Source organism: Ptychodera flava, chromosome 20, assembly GCF_041260155.1.
Source record: "Ptychodera flava strain L36383 chromosome 20, AS_Pfla_20210202, whole genome shotgun sequence".
Classification (NCBI taxonomy): Eukaryota; Metazoa; Hemichordata; class Enteropneusta; family Ptychoderidae; genus Ptychodera; species Ptychodera flava.
This window is the reverse complement of record NC_091947.1, coordinates 5,632,061-5,642,415: the sequence shown is the minus strand read 5'-3', so window position 1 is coordinate 5,642,415 and position 10,355 is coordinate 5,632,061.

The following is a 10,355-nucleotide window of genomic DNA, read 5'->3' as shown; positions in this document are numbered from 1 at the left end:
ATAAGACATTCAACCACGATCGCCATGAAATATTGATATATGACAGAAATCTTGACCCTTTATTACCTCGTACAGATATTTGCATTCAGCTATCTTCAACTTTGTAGATAATATGCATTTCTCATCTATAAGTTCAGAATTTTATCGTTAGAAATAATACTTCAATGACATGGAATGTATTCGATGATTAATAACAAAACTCGTAAAATGTACTCAGTGCATATCAGCAATGCAATATTGGTGCTCAACACTGATAAACATACCGCACTGTGCGAGTGGATGTTTCGAGCCCTTTCAAAGTAAAACTCATGCCGAGCAACGTCTAAGTTAAGTGAAAATTCTCCAACATACTAATGATTTTTGAATCATTTACCATTGAGATACATACTGTACAATTATCATTATTCATACTCTTCCACTTGTCAGTCTTAACCAACCATTTAGGGATGAGCTGTACATGGCACAGTCTGAACCAATCATCTATCGATGGACCATACCCCACACAAATGCAGTCAATGATGGATCTGACTTGCATGTGGATCGGACCATTTATAAATTTACATCATCAATATGATAATTGAAAGGCAGTGTGCAATTGTTAACAGCAGATTCATTTGTATTATATTCTCTCTCTGGTTACAAAGGTATTAAATGCTTTTCAAATGTTATGTATAATTGAAGAATAGAATTTAAACATACACATGCTGCTATTTCACGTGAAGCATTGTCTTGTACTTGACATTTCGCGTTTGTTGCTGCGTAGATATGTACGTTTACTTTTCCTTCGCTAATTGGTTTAGAAAGAGGAAAATTGGATCTTTTGTAAACTGATCTAAATATGTACTGAACCAGTTACCAACAACTAAATATTTGGATTGGGTTCCTTTGTCAAGCGTTGTTTCTTTATTATTTTACTGCAGACGATAGCAATATGTAGATTTTGTCAAGCGTTGTTTCTTGATTATTTTACTGCAGACGATAGCAGTATGTAGATTTTGTCAAGCGTTGTTTCTTGATTATTTTACTGCAGACGATAGCAGTATGTAGATTTTGTCAAGCAATGTTCTTGATTATTTTACTGCAGACGATAGCAGTATGTAGATTTTGTCAAGCGTTGTTTCTTGATTATTTTACTGCAGACGATAGCAGTATGTAGATTTTGTCAAGCGTTGTTTCTTGATTATTTTACTGCAGACGATAGCAGTATGTAGATTTTGTCAAGCGTTGTTTCTTGATTATTTTACTGCAGACGATAGCAGTATGTAGATTTTGTCAAGCGTTGTTTCTTGATTATTTTACTGCAGACGATAGCAGTATGTAGATTTTGTCAAGCGTTGTTTCTTGATTATTTTACTGCAGACGATAGCAGTATGTAGATTTTGTCAAGCGTTGTTTCTTGATTATTTTACTGCAGACGATAGCAGTATGTAGATTTTGTCAAGCGTTGTTTCTTGATTATTTTACTGCAGACGATAGCAGTATGTAGATTTTGTCAAGCGTTGTTTCTTGATTATTTTACTGCAGACGATAGCAGTATGTAGATTTTGTCAAGCGTTGTTTCTTGATTATTTTACTGCAGACGATAGCAGTATGTAGATTTTGTCAAGCGTTGTTTCTTGATTATTTTACTGCAGACGATAGCAGTATGTAGATTTTGTCAAGCGTGTGTTTCTTGATTATTTTACTGCAGACGATAGCAGTATGTAGATTTTGTCAAGCGTTGTTTCTTGATTATTTTACTGCAGACGATAGCAGTATGTAGATTTTGTCAAGCGTTGTTTCTTGATTATTTTACTGCAGACGATAGCAGTATGTAGATTTTGTCAAGCGTTGTTTCTTGATTATTTTACTGCAGACGATAGCAGTATGTAGATTTTGTCAAGCGTTGTTTCTTGATTATTTTACTGCAGACGATAGCAGTATGTAGATTTTGTCAAGTGTTGTTTCTTTATTATTTTACTGCAGACGATAGCAGTATGTAGATTTTGTGACGTAATTCAGCATGTTCTCTTTGACTAAAATAGAAAAGCAAAATGGCAAAAAAATAGATCGATATCCCTGGATTCACGTTTCTGAAATATAGTCTCACAAAAATGATTTATCGGAGAATGGTAACACCAACCTGCAGGGATTTTGAGATCTAGAGAATGAGCGATTCGATAACGAGCTACCCTGTCGTTTTATGTATCAGAGCCTTGAAGAAAGCAATTCTAGAAATACAAATAGATTTATTCCGGTGTCATCATAAGAGTATCGTTAAATATCTCTGTAGAAGCATGAAATGTTATCATCACCATTAGCGTACGACGTTCTACGGATGCTAACAGGAACACATTTACGTCAACTAGAAATACTTCACTAAACGCGGCGTTGCACTTTTCTAACACGCATTTTCCAACGCAATATTTTCTACAAGATGACATTAAAACACCCTCATGCAATATATTTCCATTGACTGAGAATCTGAAATTAAGGAGTAACAAATAGTTTACTCGAAGGTTGAGACGGTAGAAACCCTAAATTTGGTATTCATAATAAAAACTTATTCAGTCCAAAATATGAATACTACTTTATGATATTTAATATCTCATATGAAGCTTGAGTTTATGTAATTTTTTTGCATCATCTATTCTCATTCTTAAATGGCAGGGGTTGAAAGAATGACATTTAAAAAAACACGATTGGAACTAATTTGGGATAATTGGATATTCATATTTTTCAAATTTCTCAAAAGTGTTAGGCCCTATATAGCTGAATGTTGCAATATTACAAATTACTCATAAAAACAAATGTGTAACTTAAGGTTACATTTGCAGATTAAATCGTCATTACTTCACCATCCAATTATCCCAAATTAGTTCCAATCGTGTTAAAAGTGATTAAAATCACGGTAAGCAAAATTAAAATTATTCTTATTGAAAATGTAAGAACTTTATTGCAAGACAAAATGTTTTGTTACATATTATTTAAAGAACATGATGGGAAATTCCACAAAACCTGACCTAAGCCCTAATGGCATAATCTTTTAAAATAAAGAAGAAAAAGAAGCTAGGAAATCGGGTGATTTGCATGTGAATAAATTTGCACTTCTCTCTGAGCCGATTTACGATTGCTTGTCATTCTAAAAAGTGAACCCAATCAATATTCTAATCTCGAGTTATTCACTTAATTTTTGATCGGATTCGAACTCACAACGTACGGCACCCGATCACCTAGACTATCATTATTTTTTGTCAAAAAATTAATGACAATTTAATGAATCCTTTTAAAAATGTGATTTTAGCAAAATACGCTGTGGTATGCGCAACTTAAAATCTTAAAATATTATATCTCCGAAGGTAAATAAGCTTATAAGCGGATCATCAAATTTACTTATTATAAATATAACTATAGAGAAACACTTTTTGCGAAATAAAATTATGAAAAAAAGTAAAATTTATATTTTTGAAAACGTAGAAATCATGTCTGTACAAAGCTACTGTACTTGCAAGGATGGTTAGGGTTAGGGTTAGGGGATAGCATTCAAACAAGACCGGATTAGGTTTAGGGCCTAGGTATAAAACGCAGAATAGTGAGCTTGCCTTGTCATGTTCCCCAATAAAATGACCCCCATTATGGTTTTTGACTAGCATGCAAATTAAATATTGTGTCGTTGCATGAGTATTCACAAAACACCTTGCAAAGTCTACCAGCTTGATCAAGTTAACTGATCCAATAGATTCATATTATTTGAAATACTACACATTCAATAAGAACACCAGAATATGTGTGATTTACTCATGACACTTGCTTATTGCATTTATTTTCTCATTCTGTCATATGCAATGTTAAGTCAAGTGACTTTCACTCAAAAACCGTCCCTGCATTTCCGTTATCAACCGTCAAAGGTTCCTTTCAAAGGTCCCTGGAATAATGATAGAATAACTGATTTCAAAATGCTAAGTGTCACTGACAACCACGATGGTTTGCCTTGATTTGACAACGGATTGTGGTGTCGGCAATGAAAGCCGAGTAGTGTGTATAATAAATTTTTAACCGTCGATAATGAGAGAGTGCAGATAGAAGGTTGTCAATTTTCTTTGCTATGGTCACATTTTTCGTGCAAGGGTTTACGAGAGAGTCATTAAATTTCATGTAGTCAAGGTAACAATAATGCGCAGTGATATCAAATCAAACTTGGAGAGATTGCTCGTCAAATTCAGCGCAGCTTTAACTTTATGTAGCCTTTCAACCCCAGTAGTTTGGTAGGACTACTCTTTTTATGTGCTCGTATAAAGTGGAAACTTAATACGGAAGGGATAAACAATATACAGAGAAAAGTTAAACATTAGAACGATAACATTAAATAACATCAGTTGACAGCAAACTTTCTCATTGGCTGTGACACTGTGCAATAGTACAATATACTCGCAGCTACTCATTATAACGTTTTTGAAATATTGCTGAATGTTAATGTAAATATAAGTCAACTTTGATAATTTTCGCCTCTTTATTTCACACTTGTTCACCTTCCATGGCTGCCGCTGGGTGAAGTTCAATTCATTTATCACACTTCGTTATCTTACAGTCACCACCACCACCACCATCATCATCATCATTAGCTTCTCCGACATAACCACTACAACATCCTGCACCACCATCATCAGAGCCGGTAAATTCAACATCTCTCTTGCATTGAATATCTGATATATAATAAGTAATGCACAATCTGTCAATACGCTCTCCAGCCTGAATGCGTTGATGCATTGTATATCTCTGGTTCAGTTTAACCAAACCTGCATGGTAAATATCCCTATCAACTTTATTATTTTCTAGATATATCTATTAGGTATATCACCTCCTCAGCTATACCCATAACAATGTCCAGCCCTTTTTTTGAATGTCTCCGAACCGAACATATCGATCAACTTAGTACTTAAGAATTTAAAGTGCTCTCATACTCTGTGTTTTTTGTTAACATTAATCGATACCTATTTCCGAGTCCACCATTTAAACACTTATCTTACGATGTAATGTAACTAACATTAGAATACCTTCAATTTCGACCACTTCTTATTTTGTAACATGATAAATTATGCAGGAGGTTAGTGTTCAACGAGACAAATTCTTGGAAATTCTGCTTGAAATGACGCAGGTAGTGATTATGCTCTGATCAGCATAATCACAAATCAAGTGGATTGCCGGCATGTTTATTTATGATTTCGATTCTGCGATCTAATTTCGAATGTAATTTTGCCGATATAAAATATAATGTGAGGGTATAAAGAGTGACAAACCCGCTTAAGTTATAATGAACAACATAAATCCATACTTTTCTGCGATGAAAAGTAACTGCTTCCCTATTACTACAACTACATCGAGAATGTTTGGCAAAACTCTACGGGAGAAGATAGTTGTTAAATCTATGCATTCTCAGAGAGTACATGGAAATTTACATTTTTCAATTCCACTTAAATTGCACCGGCACAAATGCAAATGCAAATCGTTGCACCGTACAGATTAAGTAACCATTCTCAGCTTTTGTCGCGACAATCTGAATCTTGTTCGGAATAGATTCCGCTCCACGTCGAATCGTATACTAAATGGAAAATTAGTGTGTTCAAATACACCAGTATGTATTGTGATCTCCATTAATGAATAATCTATTTTAAGTTCATATTTCTTCATATTCCTCTCGCAATTTTGGTGTATTAGTGCTTGAAATATTAATATGTATAGAAAAAACAAACTATCTTCCAATTTTGGATGCTTACACATTGTACAAGTTTAATAACGTTATTTAAATGTTCTTATACAAGCTGAGAATGGACAATGAACTATATCTTAATGTTATCACACTTTGAGAAGCTGTTCCGGAATTCGCCTTGGTAATTCTTGAAGTTGTTTGCCCCAAAAAGTTAAAGTCGAAAAGAGACCTAAGTATTTTACCTAAGGTAAAATATTTTGAGCCATTTAGTTTCTTTTCTCAGAAAATACTCACAAACATGCTAAATAGTTTCTGCTGGCTGACAGGTGTTATCGCTATATCTGAATAAAACCAGTTGAAGCCTACTTCGAAAACACATTGCCATCCATCTGTAGTTTGCTACAACTTCACTGCAAGTACAGGTCCTGTAGTATAAAATTTGAAACAACATTACAGGCCAATTCTTGGTAGATTTTGCTCTCTAACTGAGTAATAAAAGTATCGCGCGATCAATATGGCGGATTTCTGTACATAAAAACATATGACGAAAACAGAAGCACAAGTAAAGTTTTAGCTTTTTATATGAACTGAATGCCAGAAAAGCCTAAAAAGATGAAAAGATAGATTTGTTTAGCTAGTTTCACGAACAAATAGAACTGTTGCCATGACAGCGATTACATTTGTCTTTAATAGTATGAAAGAGATCAATATTTCAAATCTTACTGTTGTGAGAAGTCAACGTTTTACCCACAATGCATTTCAATATCATGTAGTTTGCCCCCCCCCCCCCAAACATAAGACAAAGGCTATTTAAGGTAGCGAGAATTACACAAGTGAGTTATAACTTAAATCAATTTCATCTTTCGTTTTCAGCTGACTTTAACCGTAAACGTTTGAGTTTCCTATGACATTTAACTGATCGATTATAACATAGTCGGCCTTGACGGAAGCATAAAATGATGATTTAGATTTTCTCCTTCACATTTTGCATCTAAAGCAAGTCTCACGTTTTCGAAGTCAACAACTATATTGCAATGAGTCTCAAAATTCTACAACATTGTAAAATGAATCGGTCTGACTTCTTGAATCTAAGAAAAAGGCAAGGGATCTATACAGATGATAATTTCAAAATGTTACACTTTGTCAGCGAAGTTAATGTTCTGCCATTTTCAGAAACATACCACACAGCTATAGCGGTCATGAGTGCCAATGCTTAAGAGATTGAATGAATACCATGTCACGTGGTCCGTAGCCCTTATCTGAGTTGTATTGAAATGCTTCATCTCAAAAGGTTTGCAAATCGACGATCACGTCGTTCGGTTTGGTTTCGAATTTTCACCGAACATTGACAAACTGCATGCGGCAGTCTCAGTTGACTAGCACGTACAGCTGTACACTCTACTTTATCATGCATCGCCTTTCAAAATTTGATCTTTTCTTTCTACTGTTGTGTGAGGGTACAATGATAAAACATTATGAATGAACAGAATGAGTAAGTAATTTCCTCAAACTATACATGAGAAGACGTCCCAATAGGTGTCGATGTAAAACCAAAGCGGACCTATTGATGTATTCCCACCTGACCCGCTGTTGTTCTTGCTGAATTCGTGTAGATCACTTTACATAGAGTATGTGTTTCTCTCCCGAAACTAAACAATAAATGACTTCTAAAGTTCGGCACTTTCCTTTCCAACTAATTTTGAATTTAGTTTACATGCTCTTCTTTGGAGTGCTGATCTGTTTTGTTTGTTTGTTTGTTTGTTTGTTGTTGTTGTTGTTGTTTTTTTGTTTTTTTGCTGAATGCATTACACCAAAACGGTAATTTAAACTTCTCAATTTAGGTGCGTATTTTTGTATAGCAATCAAGATCACGTGCTTTTGACAGTAAAATAAAATAGTTTCACATATTACGGAAAATGAAACTAATTAACGAGTCGAGCCTCATGCTTTAGTAAGGGAGCTTTCAGTAATTACAGGGGGGGCGGGCCGGGGGAATTTCGTGCACACCTGTACCGTAAAATGTGACCCTCCCCTATCCTCCTGTCTAAAATGTGACCCTCCCCCTTGTCCGACATTCTAAAACTTGACCCCCCCCCCAACCACTGCGGTATTGTCCCCAGGAATAACTAAAACAGTATCAGCCAATTTACATAACAATTGGTTCAATTGTTATGTTAGGGACAAATTACAGAGGGGAGGGCTGGTGTTTTTGGAGGGACAGTCGCAATTTATCACGCAAGAATTTTTGAAGAGATATGGTATTTCATACATTTGAGGGAGGGTCACCATATTTTGTGCAACTATAAGAAGGCAAGATGTAGCTGATTTAGTGCTTCATCCAAAAATATCAAATCATAATACATGGAGTCTATCAGGCAAATTATTGACAATTCACCCCCACAAAACATGCTATATCTGTATTTTATATATGTTTGATAATGTATTTAAATGTACTTTGCTTGAATAGGGAAGTAAAATGTGCATTTGTGTACAAGAAATTGATTTCTGAATTTCATCTAAAAAGTTGGTTCACTATCCATGGTGTCTATGATGAAATTATGAATAGTTTTTTCCAATACAAAATTAGATAAATCTGTGCATTTATGTATGCTTGATTATTAAGATTATTGTTCTTGATTAGACTAGAGTGGTTACAAGTCAATGGTTGTGTAAGAAATTTGATTTTGGAATTTCACTGAAATGTCGATTCACTATGCATTGGGGTCTATGATGAAACTATGAATGATTTTTTTTCAGTACAAAATTAGATAAATCTGTGCATTTATGGTTGTGTTAGAAATTTGATTTTTGAATTTCACTGAAATGTTCATTCACTATGCATAGCGGTCTATGATGAAACTATGAATATTTTTTTTCAAGTACAAAATCGGATAAATCTGTGCATTTATGTATGCTTGATTATTTAGATTATTGTTCTTGATTAGACTAGAGTGGTTACAAGTCAATGGTTGTGTAAGAAATTTGATTTTGGAATTTCACTGAAATGTCAATTTACTATGCATGGCGGTCTATAATGTGTACGTATTTTGTTGGTGATTTCCTATTCAGGAAATATCACATGGACAATCAACTTGTTTTGGCCATAAAACCTGCTTCTGTCAAAAGTGACCCTCCCCCAAGATAGGTTTATAAAAAGTGACCCTCCCCCTTGAACTGTTTTCTAAAAAGTGACCCTCCCCCAATTCCCCCGGCCCCCTGTAATTACTGAAAGCTCCCTAATCTGCTACAATTTGCGGGCAAAGTTTTGAGACTCTGCTTGTTGTAATAATGTGCTACATTTGGCTTACAAAAGGTTTGGTTCTGTTTTGTTCCACCAATAAAGATCATTTTTGTCGTTGTAAGCTATTCCATCCAACCTGGACATTTCTTAAATGATCTTTCCGATTTGTTTGTCGATGTCAAAATTCACGCTTATTTATAAGCTCAATGCATTTCTTCTTTACAATAATTATAGCTTGACAAGCATATGTTAAATTAATGCTGTCCGACAGTATGCTTTATCTTCTCTGGAGGGAATATTCATCCGACAACAACAGAGATTATGACATCTGTTGCACATGTCATCGCTATGCTCGAAAAAAGGAAAGGAACCTGCGTCTCTCGTTCTCTGCGTTCTCACTGAGGAGTTATTATCACCAGGCTATATCGACTTTTCAATCTGCTGACCTTAATTGCGCATGTACTAAGGGAATTGTCTACGTGATCACCATCTTATCTTGTCCTATCTGCAATTACGACTAACACTAGGACAATATCTCGCTTCATTTTCTGTGGTTTCAGTGTTCATGAAATGCCCACCTTGACATCTTACAGACGCTTGCGTTTGAAAACATACATGTGTGCAGACTGAAAACATAATGACTTCAAAGCAATACGGGATGACATGATAAAAGCGGACACAAATCAAGAATAGAAAATATGTTATTTTAGAACATACATACATACATACATACATACATACATACATACATACATACATACATACATACACAAAAATATACAGGGCAAACATGATACACACATAAGTACATACTATACACACGTACACATAGAGCGACGTTGAAAATTTCAAATTAACTATCGGAGACAGACAGAAACGTTTACAATCTAGACAAACTCTTCATTTTAATTGCAGAGGTTGTACCGGACGGGTAGACATGGATATTAGGGGAGTTCTTTGAATAATTTTGGGAAGACGAAATGCGCCTAATGAGTTTTTGTCTCCGTATAAACGTTAAAAGTAACTGGCTCAGCTCTTTCTAGGGGCCGTCTGCCAGCTTTATTTACCAGTACGGTGGAACACATCGATTCCCGCAAGTCCAAGTTTTAAGCAAATCATTTCAAACAGTTCAGGTGCAATTACTAGCTAATGCAAAGTGTCTGTTGTGATTTACTCTGTAAAGGCGCAATCACTGGCAGATGCACAGTGTCTGATATGATTTCCACGCACTTCTTTCAGACCGGATACCTGAGTACAGTTTCAATTCTACAGTTTGTTTCACGGAATTGTTTATCAATACACTTCACAACTTAGTTATGTTTGAGATATCTGTAGGAGAGTCTTACAGACCATGAGGATAGTTTTGTGTTGGCATGTCTCTTGTAGCACAACAGCTGTAAACGATTCGACATATAATAGAAAGAACAC